This window comes from Pristiophorus japonicus, unplaced genomic scaffold, assembly GCF_044704955.1.
Source record: "Pristiophorus japonicus isolate sPriJap1 unplaced genomic scaffold, sPriJap1.hap1 HAP1_SCAFFOLD_58, whole genome shotgun sequence".
In the NCBI taxonomy this organism is placed as follows: Eukaryota; Metazoa; Chordata; class Chondrichthyes; family Pristiophoridae; genus Pristiophorus; species Pristiophorus japonicus.
Genome location: NW_027254488.1, coordinates 692,234 through 711,188, shown reverse-complemented (window position 1 = coordinate 711,188; position 18,955 = coordinate 692,234).

The following is an 18,955-nucleotide window of genomic DNA, read 5'->3' as shown; positions in this document are numbered from 1 at the left end:
AACACTCCAAAACAAGGGAATTATTACCTCCAGAAACATGGGAATTGGCAGCTCCAGTAAAAGGTGAATTACCTCCAGAAACACTTGAATTCGCAGCAGGAACGCAGGCCTAAGATCTCTTTAAATTTGTGGAATTAGCTCCAGAAACAGGGGGATTTACACCAAAAACAGTGGATAGAGCTTCAGATACTGGAATTAGATCCAGAAACTGTAGAAGGAGGAGCGCTAGGGACAGGGTAATTAGGAGCTGCAAAAAAAGTCGAATTTTGAAATCCAGAAAAGGAGGAATTAGGGGCCCCATAACAGCGAAATTAGGTCCAGAAATAGGGGAATTGGGATCTTCAGGAACAGGGGAATAAGGAGCTCAGAGTGTGGCGAAGTCGATGTGTAAACAGAGGAAATAGAAACTGCAGAACCAATGGAGCTAGGAGCTCGAGGAAAAGGAAAATTCTCTCCCGAATATGTGAATATGTGCCAGAAACCGGAATTAAGTCCACAAACAGTGGAATTAGCTCCAGAAACAGGAGGTTCAACTCCAGAAACAGAAATATATCGGAAAATTGGAATTCGCTCAAGAAACATGATATTTAACTCCAGAAACCCAAAATACCAGAATTAGCTATAGGAACAGGAGATTTAACTCCAGAAGCATGAGAATTCGATCCATGAACAGGTGAATTCGCTCCAGAAACAGGAGAAATAGATCATAAACAGGGGAAGTAGGAGCTTCAGGAATTGAGTAATTAGCAGCTCCGTGGACAGGGGAGCAATTAACTGTATAAACGGGGGACTTAGGTCAAGAATAAGGCAATTCGCTTCAGCAAAAGCACATTAGGAGAACCAGAAACAGGGGAATTAGCTCCATAAGCAGGATATTTACTCCAGAAACTGTGTATTCAGCTCAAGAAGCACAGAAATCTGCTCCAGAATTGGGAGAATTGGTATCTCCAGACCAAGGGAAATGGATCTCCAGAAGCAGATGAATGAGATGTAGAAACAGAGGAATTAGAAGCTTCAGAATGTGTATATAGGAGCTCCAGCAACTGGAGAATTGGGAAATCCAGAAACTGAGGTATAAGATACAAAAATAGAGTACTTACCTCCATAGAATTAGGAATAAGATCCTAAAACAGGTGAATGGGTGCTCCAAAAAATAGTGGAATTAAGAGCTCGAGAAATAGAGAAATTAACACCAGAAAGAGTGGAATTGTGATCTCCAGAAACGGGAGAATTGTGAGATCAGAAACAGATCAATTATCTGTAGATACAGGAAGTGGAACCGCATAAACATTGGAATTAGGAGCTCCAGGAAGAGGGGGATTATTCCCAGACAAGGGCTTTTGTTCCAGAAAAAAGTTTATTCTGAGTCCTGAAACAGTAGAAATGTTCTAGAAACAGGGGAACTAATTCCAGAAATAGAGGAAATTGTTCTAGAATAGAGGAATTACGAAGACCAGGAACTAAGCTTTAGGAGCTCCAGAAACAGGGGAAATAGGTCCAGAAAAAGGGAAATAACTCCAGAAGGAAATACATTAGGTAAACCATAAACAGGATAATTAGGAGCTTCAGAAACACGAGAATTAGCGCAATGAACGGGTGATTTAGGTCCAGAACAAGGGAATGAATTCCAGAAACAAGGGAAATTAGCACATCCATAAACAGGGGAATTAGCTCCAGAAATAGTGGAATAGGGATCTCCAGAGGCAATGGTATTAGGAACTCCAGAAACAACTGAATTAACAGAAGAAACAGGGGAATTTGAAGCTGCAGAGACTGTGGAATTAGATGCTCCAGGAACAAGCAAAAAGGCTCCCGAACAAAAGATTTCGCCACAGAATTTTGGAATTGGAAGATCCATAAGCGGTGGCATTTACACCAAAAAAGGGAATTAGGAGTTCCAGAAAGAGGAGAATTAGTACATAGAAAATCATAGACAATAGATGCCGTAGTAAGCCATTCGGCTCTTCGAGCCTGCACCGCCATTCAATGAGTTCATGGCCGAACATGCAACGTCGATAGACCATTCCTGCTTTCTCGCCATACCCCTTGATCCCCCTAGTAGTAAGGACTACATCTAACTAATTTTTGAATATATTTAGTGAATTGGCCTCAACAACTTTATGTGGTAGAGAATTCCACAGGTTTACCACTCTCTGGGTGAAGAGGTTTCTCCTCATCTCGGTCCTAAATGGCTTACCCCTTATCCTTAGACTGCGACCCCTGGTTCTGGACTTCCCCAACATTGGGAACATTCTTCCTGCATCTAACCTGTCTAAACCCATCAGAATTTTAAACGTTTCTATGAGATCCCCTCTCATTCTTCTCAATTCCAGTGAATACAAGCCCAGTTGATCCAGTCTTTCTTGATATGTCATTCCCGCCTTCCCGTGAATCAGTCTGGTGAACCTTCGCTGCACTCCCTCAATAGGAAGAACGTCCTTCCTCAAGTTAGGAGAACAAATCTGTACAGAATACTCCAGGTATGGCCTCACCAACGCCCTGCACAATTGTAGTAACACCTCCCTGCACCTGTACTCAAATCCACTCGCTATGAAGGCCAACATGCCATTTGCTTTCTTAACTGCTTACTGTACCTGCATGACAACCTTCAATGACTGATGTACCATGACACCCAGGTCTCGTTGCACCTCCCCATTTCCTAATCTGTCACCATTCAGATAATAGTCTGTCTCTCTGTTTTTACAACTAAAGTGGATAACCTCATCATTATCCACGTTATACTTCATCTGCCATGCATTTGCCCACTCACCTAACCTATCCAATTCACTCTGCAGCCTCATAGCATCCTCTTCGCAGCTCACACTGCCACCCAACTTAGTGGCATCCGCAAGTTTGGAGAGACTGCATTTAATCCATTCGCCCAAATCATTACTGTACAATGTAAAGAGCTGGGGCCCCAGCACAGAAACTAGCGGTATCCCATTGGTCACTGCCTGCCATTCTGAAAAGTTCCCATTTATTCCTACTCTTTGCTTCCTGTCTGCAAACCAGTTCTCAATCCACGTCAGCACACTATCCCCAATACCATGTGCTTTAAATTTGAACATTAATCTCTTGTGTGGCGCCTTCGGAAAGTTCAAATACTCCACATCAACTGGTTATCCCTTGTCCACTCTGCAGGAAACATTCTCACAAAATTCCAAAAGTTTTGTCAAGCATGATTTCCCTTCAACAAATCCATGCTGGCTTGGAGCGATCATGTCACCTCTTTCCAAATGCGCTGCGAAGACATCCTTAATAATTGATTCCATCATTTTGCCCACTACCGATGTCAGGCTGACCGGTCGATAATTCCCTGTTTTGTCTCTCCCTCCTTTTTTAAAAAGTGGGGTATATTTGCTACCCTCCACTCCATAAGAACTTATCCAGAGTCTATGGAATGTTGGGAAATGACTGTCAATGCATCCGCTATTTCCAAGTCCCTCTCCTTAAGTACGCTGGGATGCAGACCATCAGGCCAGGGGGATTTATTGGCCTTCAATCCCATCAATTTCCCCAACACAATTTCCCGACTAATAATGATTTCCCTCAGTTCCTCCTTCTTACTCGACCCTCTGACCCCTTTTATATCCGGAATGTTGTTTGTGTCCTCCTTAGTGAATACCGAACCAAAGTACTTGTTCAATTGGTCTGCCATTTCTTTGCTCCCAGTTATGACTTCCCCTGCTTCTGACTGCAGGGGACCTACGTTTGACTTTACTAACCTTATTCTCTTTATATATCTATAGAAGCTTTTACAGCCAATTTAATGTTCCCTGCAAGCTTCCTCTCGTACTCTATTTCCCCTGCTCTAATCAAACCCTTTGTCCTCCTCTGCTGAATTCTAAATTTCTCCCATTCCCCGGGTTCGCTGCTATTTCTGGCCAATTGGTATGCTACTTCCTTGGCTTTAATCCTAAATCCTGATTTCCCTTGATAGCCACGGTTGAGCCAACTTCAATTTTTTATTTTTACGCCAGACAGGGATGTACAATTGTTGTAATTCATCCATGCGGTCTCTAAACGACTGCCATTGCCTCTCCATTATCAACCCCTTTAAGTATCATTCGCCAATCTATCCTAGCCAATTCACGCCTCATACCTTCCAAGTTACCCTTCTTTAAGTTTTGGACCATGGTCTCTGAACTAACTGTTTCGTTCTGCATCCTAATGTAGAATTCCACCATATTACGGTCATTCTTCCCCAAAGGGCCTCGCACAACGAGATTGCTATTTAATCCACTCTCATTACACAACGTCCAGCCTAAGATGGCCTCCCCCCGAGTTGGGTCTTCGACATATTGATCTAGAAAACCTTCCGTTATGCACTCCAGGAAATCCTCCTCCACCGTATTGTTTCCAATTTGGTTAGCACAATATATATGCATATTAAAGTCACCCATGATAACTGCTGCACCTTTATTGCATGCACCCCTAATTTCGTCTTTGACGCCCTCCCCAACATCACTACTACTGTTTGGAGGTCTGTACACAGTTCCTACTAGCGTTTTCTGCCCACTGGTATTCCGTAGCTCCACCCATCCTGATTCCACATCTTCCAAGCTAAGGTATTTCCTTACATTTGCATTAATTCCCTCTTTAACGTGCAACGCCGCCCTGCCTCCTTTTTCTTTCTGTCAATCCTTCCTAAATGTTGAATATCTTTGGATGTTGACTTCCCAGTCTTGGTCACGCTTGAGCCATGTCTCCGTGATGCCAACCACATCGTATCCATTAACTGCTATCTGCAGTTAATTCGTCAACCTTATTCCGAATACTCCTCGCATTGAGGTTCAGAGCCTTCAGCCTTGCCTTTTCAACATAATTAGACCCTTTAGAATTTTGCTGCAAAGTGGCCCTTTTTGTTTTTTGCCTTGTGTTTCTCTGCCCTCCACTTTTATTAATCTCCTTTCTGTCTTTTGCTTCTGTCTCCATTTTGTTTCCCACTGTCTCCCTGCATTGATTCCCTTCCCCCTGCCATATTAGTTTAAATCCTCCCCAACAGCACTTGCAAACACTCCTCCGAGGACATTTGTTTTTGTCCTGCCTAGTTGCAGACCGTCCGGTTAGTACTGGTCCCACCTCCCCCAGAACCGGTTCCAATGACCCAGGAATTTGAATCCCTCCCTGCTGCACCACTGCTCGAGCCACGTATTCATCTGCGCTATCCTTCGATTCCTACTCTGACGAGCACGTGGCAATGGTAGCATTTCCGAGATTACTACTTTTGACGTCCTCCTTTTTTATTTAGCTCCTAGCTCCTTAAATTCGTCTGGTAGTACCTAATCCCATTTTTTACCTGTATCGTTGGTACCAATGTGCACCACAACTGGCTGTTCACCCTCCCTTTTCAGAATGTCCTGCACCCGCTCCAAGTCATCCTTGACCCTTGCACCAGGGAGGCAACGTACCATCCTTGAGTCTCGGTAGCGGCCGCAGAAACGCCTATCTATTCTCGTTACAGTTGAAGCTCCTATCACTATTGCTCTCCCACTCTTTTTCCTGCCCTCCTGTGCAGCAGAGCCAGCCGTGGTGCCATGAACTTGGCTGCTTTTGCTCCCCACTGATGAGTCATGCCCCTCATCAGCACTCAAAGCGGTGTATCTGTTTTGCAGGGGGATGACAGCAGGCGTTCCCTGCACTACCTTCCTTGCACTGCTCCTCCTCTTGGTCTTCCATTCCCTATCTGGCTGTGGACCCTTTACCTGCGCTAAGACCAACTCACTAAATTTGGTATTCATGTCATTCTCAGCATCGTGGATGCTCCAGAGTGAATTCACCCTCAGCTCCAATTCCGCAACAGCTCCAGAAAAAGTGAAATTAGCTCCACAAATAGCTAATTGGATCTCTAGAAACATAGAAATTAAGAATTTAGAAACATGTGAATTACCTGTAGAAACAGAGGAATTAGGAAGTGTATAATAATTGGAATTTGAAGCTACAGGAAGCTGGGAATTAGATCCCGGACAAGCAAATTGCTTTCGAGAAACAGGGGTATTTGGAGTTCTAAATTAGAAGAAATGGCCCAGAATGAAGGGAGTTAACGCCAAAAACAGGCAAATTTGCGACAGAAACCACGGAATTGAATCTAGCATAGGAGAATAAGGAGCACCAGGAAAAGAGGAATTAGGAACTCCAGGAACAGGGGAATTAGGATCTCCAGGAACAGGGGAATTAGGATCTCCAGTATCAGGGGAATTAGGAACTCGAGGAACAGGGGAATTATGAACTCTGGGAACAGGGGTATTAGGAACTCCAGGAACAGGGGAATTGGGAACTCCAGTATCAGGGGAAATGGAACTCCAGAAACAGGGGAATTAGGAGCTCCAGGAACAGGGGATTGGGAACTCCAGGAACAGGGGAATTAGGAACTTCAGGAACAGGGGAATGAGGAACTCCAGGATAAGGGAAATTAGGAACTCCAGGAACAGCGGAATTAGGAGATCGGGAAACAAGACAATTAGGAACTCCAGGAACAGGGGAATTAAGAACTCTAGGGACAGGAGAATAATGAACTCCAGAAACAAGGGAATTAGAATCTCCAGGAGCAGGTGAATAAGGAACTCCAAAAACAGGTGATTTCCTGGTGGAATTGGGAGCTCCAGGAACAGGGAAGATGGCTCCCAAACAAGGGATTTCGCTCCACAATTTGGGAATTTGGGAATTGTGCAAGCCAGAATCGGTGGAATTAACTCTAAAAGAGGGTAATTAGCAATTGCAGAGAGAGGGGAATTCGGATCTCAAGAAACAGGGGTATTTGGAGCGGCAGTAAAAAAAGATAATTAAGTCCACAAACAGCGGATTTGCTCCTGAAACACTGCATATAGGAGCTCCGGAAACAGGGAAATTATGAAATCCAGAAACAGGGAAATTGGCTCCAGAAACAGAGGAATTAGGTGCCCTAGAATTTGTTCCAGAAACAGGTGTATTCGGAGTTCCAAAAACAGGGATAATAGCTCCATAAACAGGGGAATTGGCTATAGCATAGGACCATTATGTGCTCCTGAAACAGGGAGGTTAGGAGCACCAAAAACGAGAGGACCAGTACCATAAACAGGGAAATAAGACCAACTGAAATTGGGAAATTAGGATCTTCAGCAAAACGCGGAATTGGAGAGGTCACACAAAGTCGAATAAGGAGTTCCAAAATCAGGGGAATTATGAGCTCGAGAAACAATGAATTTGGAGCTCCAGAAACAGCGGGAATATGATCGCTTGAATCACGAGAATTAGGATCTCGAAAAACACAATAATTAGGGGGATCTCCGGATGAAGCGGAATTAGGAGAGGGCTCGATGAACAAGGTAATTCGCAGCACCAGAGATAGTGGAATTAGAAGCAACAGATAAAGAGCAATTAGGAGCGCATGAAACAGGGAGGTTACAAGCACCATAAGCGGGAGGAACAGCACTATAAACATGGAAATAAGAGCACCTGAAATGGGTGAATTAAGATCTGCAGAATTAGGATCAGTCACAAACAGTAGAACAAGGAGCTCCAGAATCAGGGTAATTAGGAGCTCCAGAAATTCGGAATTTGAGCTCCAGAAACTGCGGAATTATGATCTCTTGAAGCAGGGAATAGCTATTTCCAAAAGCAAGGGAATTAAGAGCTCCAGAAATAGGGATTAGGAGAGATCACCCGAAACAATGGATTCAGGAGAAGGCTCCTGAGCAAGGGAGTTAGGAGCTCCAGAAACTGGGGAATTGAAAACACCATAGAGGGGTTCTAGCAGCTTTATAAACGGGGAAATAAGAGAAACAGAAATAGATGAATTATGAGCTCATGAAACAATGGGATTAAGATTTTCAGAATAAGGAGTAATTAGGAGAAGGCACCAGAAACAGTGGAATTAGAAGTTCCAGAAATATTGGAATTAGGAGTTCCAGAATCAGTGAATTTTGGAGGTTCAGAAACAAAGTAATTAGCTGCAACAGAAATAGTAGTAGGAGCACCAACAACACGGGAAATAGCTGCTCGAAAAAGAGAGATATTCGGAGATCCATAAACAGGGTAAATAAGAGCAACATAAAATGGCGAACTTGCGGCTCCATAAACAGAGAACTAAGACCACAAGAAACAGGAGGATTATGGGCTCCAAAAGAGCGAATTACGAGCACCATGAACAGGGGAATTAGGAGCTCCTGAAACAGGAGAATTGGAATCTCCAAAAAGAGAATAATTATGAGCTCCAGAAGCAGGGGACTCTGACCCCAGACCCCAATCTCTCACCCCTCTTTCAACCTTGACCGCAATTTCTGACCCCTGAGCCAAATCTTTGACCCTTAACCCCAGTCACTGACTCCACTCACTCACCCATAGTCCCACTTTCAGTCACCTGACTCCACTCTATGAAATCTGTTAGTATTCTGTGAACCCTGACATAATTCTCTGACCCGTGACGCCACTATCTGACGACAATCTATGACCCCTGAACCCTCTCTCTGAACTCAATACCTACTCTCTGATCTCTAACCCCACTCTCTGACACCACTCTGTTCCCTGACCGCAATTTCTGACCCCACTTTCTGATTTCTGACCCCACGCTTTTAAGCCTGATGCCACTTCCTGGCACCACATTATCACTCCATTATCTGACCTCTGAACGTAATCCCTGTCCCCTGACCACACTCACTGACAACACTCACTGACCCAACTCACTGACCCCACGCAGTGAATCCTGATTCCATTCACTGACTCCTGACCTAACTCAATGATCACATCACTCTGCACAATATTGAAAACATCACTCTCCACATCACTCTGCACAACGTTGAAAACATCACTCTGCACATCACTGACACCTGACCCCATTCACTAACTCCACACACTGACCCCTGACCACACTCACTGACATCAATCCCCAGTCTCTGATACATGATCTACGTACTTTCATCATTTATTGAACTCACTCCCTGACTCCGGATTGATTATACACATTTAACCCTGACCCCAGATCTCAAGAATCGGTGGATTTATGAGGGAGCTCCAGAAACCGGAGAATTACGAGGTCCAGAAACGGGGGAATAGGTATCCTCAAAATGATGGGAATTAGGACCTCTGGAAGCAGAAGATATCACCATAAATAGTACAGTTAGGATAAAGCTCCAGAGGCAGGGGTATTAGGAGGTCTGGAAGAAGGGAATTGGAGTTCCTGAAGCAGAGTAATTGGAGCTCCAGAAACAGGGGAATTGCAACCACAATAGAAGATGGAACAAACAGCTCCAGATACGGGTAATAAGAGTAGCAGAATTAGGAGGCATTGGAAGAATAGAATTAGGATCCTTAAAATAAGCAGGAATTAGGAGAGGGCACCCGAATGAGTGGAATTCCGAGCTCCAGAAAGAGGGGAGTTAGGAGCTCCACAAACGGGGAAATTGAAAATGCCATAGAGGGGACAACTCGCAGCTCCATAAATAGGGGAAATGTTGCATCAGAATCAGCAGAATTAGCTGCTCCGGTAAGAGGTGAATTAGGAGCTCCAGAAACAATGGAATTAGGAACTGCAGAAACAAGGCAATTAGGAGCTCCAGAGACTGTGGAATTAGGAGCGCCACAACCAGCAAAATAAGGAAGTACAGGGGATTTTACGAGTGGGCAACATCAACATGGCTCACTCAGTGACATCTGCCACACTCATGGACACCTGATTCCACTCACTGAACACTGACCTCACTCACTTATCCCATTCCATGAACCATGACCCGACTCATTGACTCATGCCCCACTCACTGAGCCCACAATCAATTCTTGGAATCTACTCTCTTACTGCACTTTGACCCCTGATCCCAGTCTCCTTTGTTTTTTTTTCATTCACGCGATGTGGGCATCGCTGGCAAGTCCAGCATTTATTGCCGATCCCTAATTGCTCTTGAGATGATGAAAGTGAGCCACCTTGTTGAACCGCTGCAGTCGGTTTGGTGATCGCATTCCCACAGTGCTGTTAGGGAGGGAGTTTCATGGCTTTGTCCCAGTGACGATGAAGGAACAGCGACATTCTTCTGAATCAGGATGCTGGCTTGTGGGGAACGTGGAGGTGGTGATGCTCCCATGTGCTTGCTGCCCTTGTCCTTCGAGGTGGTAGAGGTCGAGGTTTTGTGATTTGCTGTAGAAGAAGCCTTGGCACGTTGCTGCATTGCATCTTGTAGGTAGTACACACTGCAGCCATGGTGCGCTGGTGGTGGAAGGGCTGTATGTTGCAGGTGGCGGATGGGCTGCCAATCATGCGGTCTGCTTTGTCCTGGATATTTCGTGTTGCTGGAGCTGCACTCATCGAGGCAAGTGGAGATTATTCTATCACACTCCTGACTTGTGCCTTGTAGATGGTGGAAAGGCTGTGGAGAGTGTGGATGTGAGATATTTGCCACAGGATACCCAAACTCTGACCGGCTCTCGTTGCCATAATAATTATGTAGCTGATCCAATTAAGTTTCTGGTTAATAGTGACCCGCAGGATAATGATAGTGCGAGATTCGATGATTGTACTGCCATTGAATGTTCAGGGGTGGTATTTAGCCTCTCACGTGTTGGCGACAGTCATTGCCTGGCACTTGTGTGGCGCGAATGTTATTTGCAACTTATTAAATAAAGCCTGAATGTCGTCCAGATCTTGCAGTATGCGGACATGAACTGTTCCATTATCTGAAGGCTTGCATGTGCAACTGAACACCTGCAGTCATCAACGAAAATTCCCACTTCTAACCTAATGATGGAGGAAAGGTCATTGATGGAGGAACTGAAGATGGTGGGGCCGAGGACACAGCCCTGAGGAACTCCTGCAGCAAGGTCCTGGGGCTGAGATGATTGACCTCCAACAACCACAACCATCTTCTTTTGTGCTAGTTATGACTCCATCAAGTGGAGAGTTAGCCCCCTGATTCCTGTTGACTTCAGTTTTACTCGGGGTCCTTGAAGCCACACTCGGCCAAATGCGGCCTTGATATCAAGAGCGGTCACTCTCACCTCACCTCTGGAATTCAGTTCTTTTCTCTGGAGCTGAGTGGTCCTGGTGGAACCCCAACTGTGCATCAGTGAGCAGGTTATTGGTGAGTACGTGCTGCTTGACAGCACTGTTGACGAAACCTTCCATCACTTTGCTGTTGATTGAGAGTAGACTGATGGGCGGTAATTGGACGGATTTTATTTGGCCTGCTTTTTGTGGACTGGACATAAATGGCCAGCTTTCCACATTGTCAAAGAGATGCCAATGGTTTAGCTGCACTGCAACAGCCTGGCTCTAGGCACGGCTAGTTCTGGAGCACAACTCTTCAGCATATGTTATGGTGGCCCATAGCCTTTGCTATACCCAGTGCATTGAGCTGGTTCTTAATGTCAAGTGGAGTTAATCAAACTGGCTGAAGACAGGCTTTTGTGATGGATGGGAGCTTCGAAGGAGGCCGAAATGCATCATCAACTCTGCACGTAAGGCTGATGCGTGTAAACACTTCAGCAATTTCTTTTGCAATCACGTGCTGGGCTCTGAATTCAATGATGATGGAGATATTCATGGAGTCTCCTCGTCCCGTTAATTGTTTAATGGACCGGATTTGGCAATACTGCACAGCATTAATCTGATCCGTTAGTTGTGGAATTGCTTATCCTTGTCTATAGCATGCTGATTCCTGTTCCCACTGCCTGAGCCCTGTCAACGACCAAACTAATTTCCGGCACTCACTGAACCCAGACCCCATTCAATGACGCCTGACCCCACTAACTGTCCCTCGACACCACTAACTGACCGTTGACACCACTCACTGACCTCTGATCCCACTCGCTGACCAAGCTCTCTGACCAATGACTTCACTTTGAACTCTGGCTGCACTTTCTGAACCCTGACCCCACGCATTGACTCCACTCACTGCCCCTGACGGCACTCATTGTACCTCTTACTCCAATCACTGACAACACTCACTGATCCAACTCACTGAGCCCACTCACTGATCACACTCATTGAGCCCACTCACTGACCCCACTCACTGACACCACTCACTGACCCCAGACACCACACACTGAATACAATCACTGACTCCACTCAGTGCCCCTGACCGCACTGACTGAACCCCTTACCCCACTCACTGACTGCAGAATCGTTTTACTGACTCATGACCCCACTCACTGACATCTGTCCCCGCTGCCTGACCACACTCAATTACCCCACTACAAGACCCCACTCAGTGATCACTGACCCCAATTACTGACCGCTGACAGCAATCTCTGACGCCAGACACTAACCCCACGTCCTGACTTCTGACCGCACAGACTTACCCCTGCGTCCAGATCTCCAGAATTGGCAGAATTATGAATGACATCCATAGAAACATAGAAACATAGTAAATAGGTGCAGGAGTAGGCCATTCAGCCCTTCTAGCCTGCACCGCCATTCAATGAGTTCATGGCTGAACATGCAACTTCAGTACCCACCTCCTGCTTTCTCGCCATACCCCTTGATCCCCCTAGTAGTAAGAACGTCATCTAACTCCCTTTTGAATATATTTAGTGAATTGGCCTCAACTACTTTCTGTGGTAAAGAATTCCACAGGTTCACCACTCTCTGGGTGAAGAAGCTTCTCCTCATCTCGGTCCTAAATTGCTTACCCCTTATCCTTAGACTGTGACCCCTGGTTCAGGACTTCCCCAACATTGGGAACATTCTTCCTGCATCTAACCTGTCTAAACCTGTCAGAATTTTAAACGGTTCTATGAGGTCCCCTCTCATTCTTCTGAACTTCAGAAACTGGGGAATTATGATCCACGAAAACAAGTTGAACAGAAGTTCCAGAAACAGGAATTAGAGAGGTCACCCATAATTGTATTTGGGACAGAGCTCCAAAAGCAGGGGAAATGGGAAATCTAGAAGCAGGAAAATTAGGAGCTCCTGAAACGAGTATTTGGAGAGAGCAACAGAAAGAGGGGCAATTAGGAGTCCGAATGCAGAGGAATTATGAGAGGACAACTTCAACGTGGGAATTGGCAGAAGGCTCCATGTACAGGACAATTAGGAGAGAGCTCCTAAATCTGGGATAGTATGTGTTGCTGCATAAGGGGAATTATGATACGGCACGATCGAAAGGCCAATAGGAAGCACGAGAAATAGCGGAGTTAGGAGGGTAATTAGGAGCTGCTGCAACAGGGGGATTACGAGCACCATACATGGAGGGACCAAGAGCACCATAACTAGGGAAATAAGAGACAGAACAATTACGAGCTCCTGAAATTGTAAAATTCCGATTTTCAACAAAAGGCGGAATAAGGATAGGGCTCAAACAGTGGAATAAGGAGCTCGAGAATCAGGGAAATTAGGAGCTCCAGAAACTTTGAATTTGGAGCTCCAGAAAGAAAGGAATTAGGATCTCTTGAAAGAGGGAAGTGCGAATCTCCAAAAATGAGGGAGTTAGGAGCTCCAGAAAGAACGGAATTAGGCACTTCAGAAACTGTAATTTGGGGCGATCACCCGAAATAGTGGAATTATGATAGAACTCCAGAAGCAGGTGACTTAGGGACTCCTGAAACAGTGGAATTGGAGCTCCCGAAACTGTGAATTTGGAGCTCTAGAAGGAAAGTAATTAGGATCTCTAGAAAGAGAGAAATGCGGATCTCCAAAAATCATAGAGCAGGGAACATTGCGACTGAAAGATGGAAAATTCCCTGGACCTGATGGCCTACATCCTAGGGTTCTTAAAGAGATGGCTGCAGAGATAGTGGATGCATTGGTTTTGATCTTCCAAAATTCTATATATTCTGGAACGGTCCCAGCCGATTGGAAAGTAACAAATGTAACACCTCAAATCACTAATGGAGGGAGAGACAAAACAGGGAACGACAGGCCAGTTACGCTGACATCAGTCGTCGGGAATATGCTGGAAATCATTATTAAGGAAGTGGTATCAGGGCACTTAGAATATCATAACTGAAGTATCTATTTGGACTGCACTTTTTTTGACTCACGGGCATGTGTCCAGTCCCATCCACCACTGCCCGTACTGCACCTTTTTGACAGAATTGCCACAAGCAAATCGCCTTCTCAAATTCCGCCCACATTCCCGGCCAGAATGATTACATCCATGTATTACCAAGAAGCAGGACCTGAGGTTCCGACTCTCTCTCCACCTGCCCCCCGACTGGTGGTGATTCTGCGGCCGAGAGCGGACGGTCCTGGGGCCGAGTGGTTCGCTTGCGGCCGAGAGCGAAAGAGAAGCTCGGGAGAGAAGAGCGAGAGACTGGTGGGAGTGTGAGAGAGGCTGGGGCCAATGAGAGAAGCTGGGGGCAGTGAGAATGGCCGGTGAGTTGGAAGAGAGGCTGAGGGGGACGGAGTGATAGGCTGGGGGTGTGAGAGAGGCTGGGGGATTGAGAGATGCTGGGTAGAGTGAGAGAGGCTGTGGAGAGAGAGAGAATGGGGAGTGTTCAAGAGTCTGAGGGGCGAGTGAGCGGCTGGGGGGAGAGTGAGAGACTGGGGGGAGTGACAGAGTTTGGGGGGAGTGTGAAAGAAGCTGGGGGAATGAGAGAGGCTGGGGAGAGGATGAGGATGGGTCGAGTGACAGAAACTGGGGGGAGAGAGAGAGAGCCTGGGGCGGTGGGGGGGGGGCAGCGAGAGACAGGGGGAAGTGAGAGATGCTGGGAATAGAGTGAGGGAGGCTGGGGGGAGAGAGAGGCTGGGAGATGAGTGAGAGAGGTTGGGGCAGTGAGAGTGGCTAGTGGAGAGGGAGAGGCTGGGGGAGAGTGATTGAGACTGGGGACAGAGAGAGAGGCTAGGGGAGATGGAGAGACTGGGGAGAGTGAGAGAGGCTGAGTGGAAAGAGAGGCTGGGAGAGTGAAAGAGATTGGAGGCAGTGAGAGAGGCTGGGGTCAGGGAGAGGCTGGGGAGAGTGGGAGAGGTTAGACGGAGAGAGAGCCTGGGTGAGTGAGAGAGACTGGAAAGAGAGAGAGGCTAGGGGATAGGGAGAGGCTGGGGGAAGTGAGAGAGGCTTGAGGGTGTAAGAGAGGCTGGTGGAGAGTGAGTGAGTCTAGGAGAAGAGTGAGAGAGGCTGAGGAGAGAGGGAGAGGCTGGGGGATTGAGTAAGGCTGTAGGTGTGAGACAGGCAAGGGGAAATTGTGTGAGGCTGGTCGAAGAGGGAGTCAGGCAGGGGGAGATTGATAAAGGCTCGGGGAGATTGAGAGAGATTGGAGCAAGAGCGAGTGGCTGGGGAGAATGACAGAGGCTCGGGGAGATTTAGAGTCTGGTGGAATGAGAGAGACTGGGGGATTGACAGAGAGACTGCGGGAGCGTGAGAGAGGCTGAGGAGACAGAGAGAGGCTGAAGGAAGAGAAAGACTGGGGAGAGTGAGAGAGACTGGAGGAAGTGAGAGAGGCTGGGGGAGAATCAGATGCTAGGGTAAATGAGGGAGGCTGGAGCGAGTGAGAGTGGTTGGGGGAGAGTGTGAGGCTGGTGGGGGTGAGAGTGGCTGGGGGAAGGGGAAGAGGCTGGCGGGAGAGAGAGAGTCTGGGGTGGGTGAGTGTGGCTGGGGGGAGGGAGATGCTGGGGGGAGTGAGAGAGTCTGGGGGTGTGAGATGTGTTGGGGAGAGTGAGAGAGGTTGCGGAACGAGTGAGAGTGGCTGGGGGAGAGTGAGAGGCTGGGGTGAGAGTGAGAGAGACTGGGTGACAGTGAGAGACCGGGAGGGAGACAGAGAAAATGGGAGGAAAGTGAGAGGCTGTGGCGGAGAGAAGGAGGCCGAGGGAGAGTGAGAGAGGCTGGGGGGAGAGAGAGGCTGAGAGGAGAGTGAGGGAGGCTGGAGGAGAGTGAGAGAGACTGGGGGTGAGTGAGAGAGGCCAGGTGAGAGTGAGAGATTGGCGGGAGAGAGAGGCTGGGGAGAGTGAGAAAGACTGGGAGAGAGTGAATGTGTCTGGGGAGAGTGAGAAATGCTGTGGGAGAATGAGAGGCTGGGGCGATTGACAGAGGTTGGGGTGAGAGTGAGAGAGTTTGGGGAGAGGGAGAGGCTGAATGAGTCAGAGAAGCTGCAGGGAGTGAGAGAGGCTGGGGGAGATTGAGTGAGGCGGGGGGAAGAATGAGTGAGCCTGGAGGAGAGTGAGAGAGAATGGAGGAATTTTAGAGGCTGGGGGGAGAGTGAGAGAGGCTGGGGGAGTGAGAAAGGCTGGGGAGAGTGAGAGACTGTGGAGGAGAGAGAGAGTTTGGGAGGAGACTGAGTGACTGGGGAACAGAAGGAGAGGCTGGGGAGAGGGAGATAGGCTTGGATGAGAGTGAGCAAGGTTGGGGCAGTGAGAGAGGCTGGAGGAGAGTAAGAGATGCTGGGAGAGAGTGAGAGAGGCTGAGCGTAGAGAGAGGCTGGGGGAGCGTGAGAGAGACTGAAGGGAATTAGAGATGTTAAGGGAGAGGGAGAGGCTGGAGGAGTAAGACAGGCTGGAGTGAGTGAGAGAGGCTGGGAAGAGTGAGTGAGGCTGGTGGTAGATTGAGAGAGGTTTGGGGGAGAGAAAAAAGGTGGGGGAAATTGGGAGAGGCTGGGGGAGATTGCGAGAGGCTGGAGAGTGTGCGAGAGTCTAGGGAGAAGAGTGTGAGTCTCTGGGGGAAAGTGAGAGAGACTGGGTGAAGAATGAGAGAGGCTGGGGGAGTGTGAGAGGCTGAAGGGAGTGAGAGGCTGGGGGTAGATTGGGAGAGATTGGTAGGAGAGAGGGCCTGCGGAGAGAGAGAGGCTGGGGGAGAGTGAGAGAGGCTGGGGGGCGGAGAGAATGGTCGCGGAGAGTGACTGAGGCTTGGGGAAGTGTGAGAAATGCTGGGGGAGAGTGAGAGGCTGGAGGTGAGTGAGAGATGCTGGGGGGGAAGAGTGTGAGTGGCGATGGGAAAGTGAGAGAGGCTGGGCGGAGAATGAGAGAGATTGGAGCGAGTGAGCGAGGCTGGGGAGAGTGACAGAGGCTGGGGGAGAGTGAGATTCTGGGGGAAGGAGGAAGATTTGGGTTTTACAGAGAGGCTGGGGGAGGGTGAGCAAGGCAGGTGAGATTGAGAGAGGCTGAGGGGAGAGAGAGGTTGAGGGAGAGTGAGAGAGGCTGAGGTGACAGAGAGGCTGGTGGAGAGTGTAAGAGACTAAAGGGCGTGAGAGAGGCTAGGGGAGAGGGTGGGGCTGGAAGGAGTGAGAGAGACTGGAGGTTGTGAGAGAGGCTAGAGGGAGTGAGAGAGGTGGGGGAGAGTGAGGGATGCTGGGGGAGAGTGAGAGAGGCTGGGGGGAGTGACCGAGGCTAGGGAGAGTGACCGAGGCCTGGGGAGAGTGAGAGAGTCTGGGTGGAAGAGTGAGGGAGGCTGGGGGTGAGTGACCGAGGTTGGGGAGAGTGACCGAGGCCTGGGGAGAGTGAGAGAGGCTGGGTGGAAAAGTGCGAGAGGCTAGAAGAGAGTGGGAGAGGCTGGAGGAGAGTGAGAGAGCCTGGGGAGAGGGACCGAGGCCTGGGGAGAGTGAGAGAAGCTGTGCGGAATAGTGTGAGAGGCTGGGAGGCGAGAGAGGCTGGGGAGAGTGAAAGTGGCTGCGGGAGAGTGAGAGTCTAAGGGGAATGAGAGAGACTGGGGGATTGACAGAGAGGTTGGGGGAGAGTGAGAGGGGTTGTAAGATTGAGAGAGGCTGAGGGGAGAGAGAGGCTGGGGGTAAGTGAGAGAGACTGGTGGCAGTGACATAGGCAGGAGGAGAGGGAGAAGCTATGGGGAGTGATAGAGGTTGGGGCGAGGGAGAGAGGCTGGAGGGAGTGAGACAGGCTGGGGAGAGTTTGAGGATGGGGTAGAGTGAGAGAGGCTGGGGGAGGGTGAGAGAGACTGGCGGGAGTGAAAGGGGCTGAGGAGAATATGAAAATCTGGGGAGGGAGTGAGAGAGGCTGGGGGAGAGTGAGAGAGACTGGGGGGCATAAGAGATGCTGCGGGGAGAGTGAAAGAGGCTGGGGCATGAGAGGGGCTGGAGGAGTGAGAGGTTGGTGGAGTCAGTGAGGCTGGGGGAGTGAGGGAGGCTGGGGGACAGTGAGAAACTGGGGGAGAGAGTAAGGATGGGAGAAAATTGAGAGATTGGGGAGAGAGAGAGAGTCTGAGGGAGAGTGAAAGAGACTCGGGGGGAGAAAGTGGATGCGACGAGATTAAGAAAGGCTGGAGGAGAGTGAGAGAGACTGGGGAAGAGTGAAATAGGGCAGGGGGTGAGTGAGAGTCTTGTGGGTGAGGGACCGGCTGGGGAGGGGTGTGAATGAGCCTGGGGGAAGTGAGAGATGCTGCGAAATGCGAGTGGGTGGGGCAGAGTGAGAGAGGCTGGGAGAGAGGGAGAGGCTAGCGTGAGTGAGAGAGGCTTGGACGAGCGAGAGAGCCTGGAGGAAGCGAGAGAGGCTCGTTGAGAGTGTGAGGCTGGGGAAAGAGTAAGTGAGGCTGGGGGCAGAGGGAGAGGCTGGGGGCAGAGAGAGAGACTGGGAGGAATGGGAGAGGCTGGGAGGAGAGGGAGAAGCTGAGGGGAATGAGAGAGACTGGGGGAGTGAAAGGGGCTGTGGGAAATTGAGAGAGGCATGGGGACGACTGAGAGAGGCTGGGGAGAGAGCGAGAGGCTGTGCGTGTGAGAGAGGTTGGGGGAGTCAGAGAGGTTGGAGGGGAGAGAGAGGCTGGGGGACAGTGAGAGACTGGGGACGGGGGGAGAGAGAGAGGATGGGAGGAGAGTGAGATATTGGGGGGAGAGAAACAAGCTTGGGGAGAGAGAGAAGTTGGGAGGAAAGTATGATAGGCTGGAGGAGAGTGAGAGACTGGGGGGTGAGAGAAAGGTTGGGGAGATGAGTGAGAGAGGCTGGGGGAAGTGAGAGAGTCTGGGGGATTGTGAGAGGCTGGGGGGTGTTTTGGAGAGGCTGGGAGGAGAGTGGGAGAATTTGGTGTGAGAGAGTGACTGGGGAGATTGAGAGTGGCAGGGTGAGAGTGAGAGCGGCTGGGGGCTGTGAGAGTGGTTTGGGAAGAGTGAGTTAGGC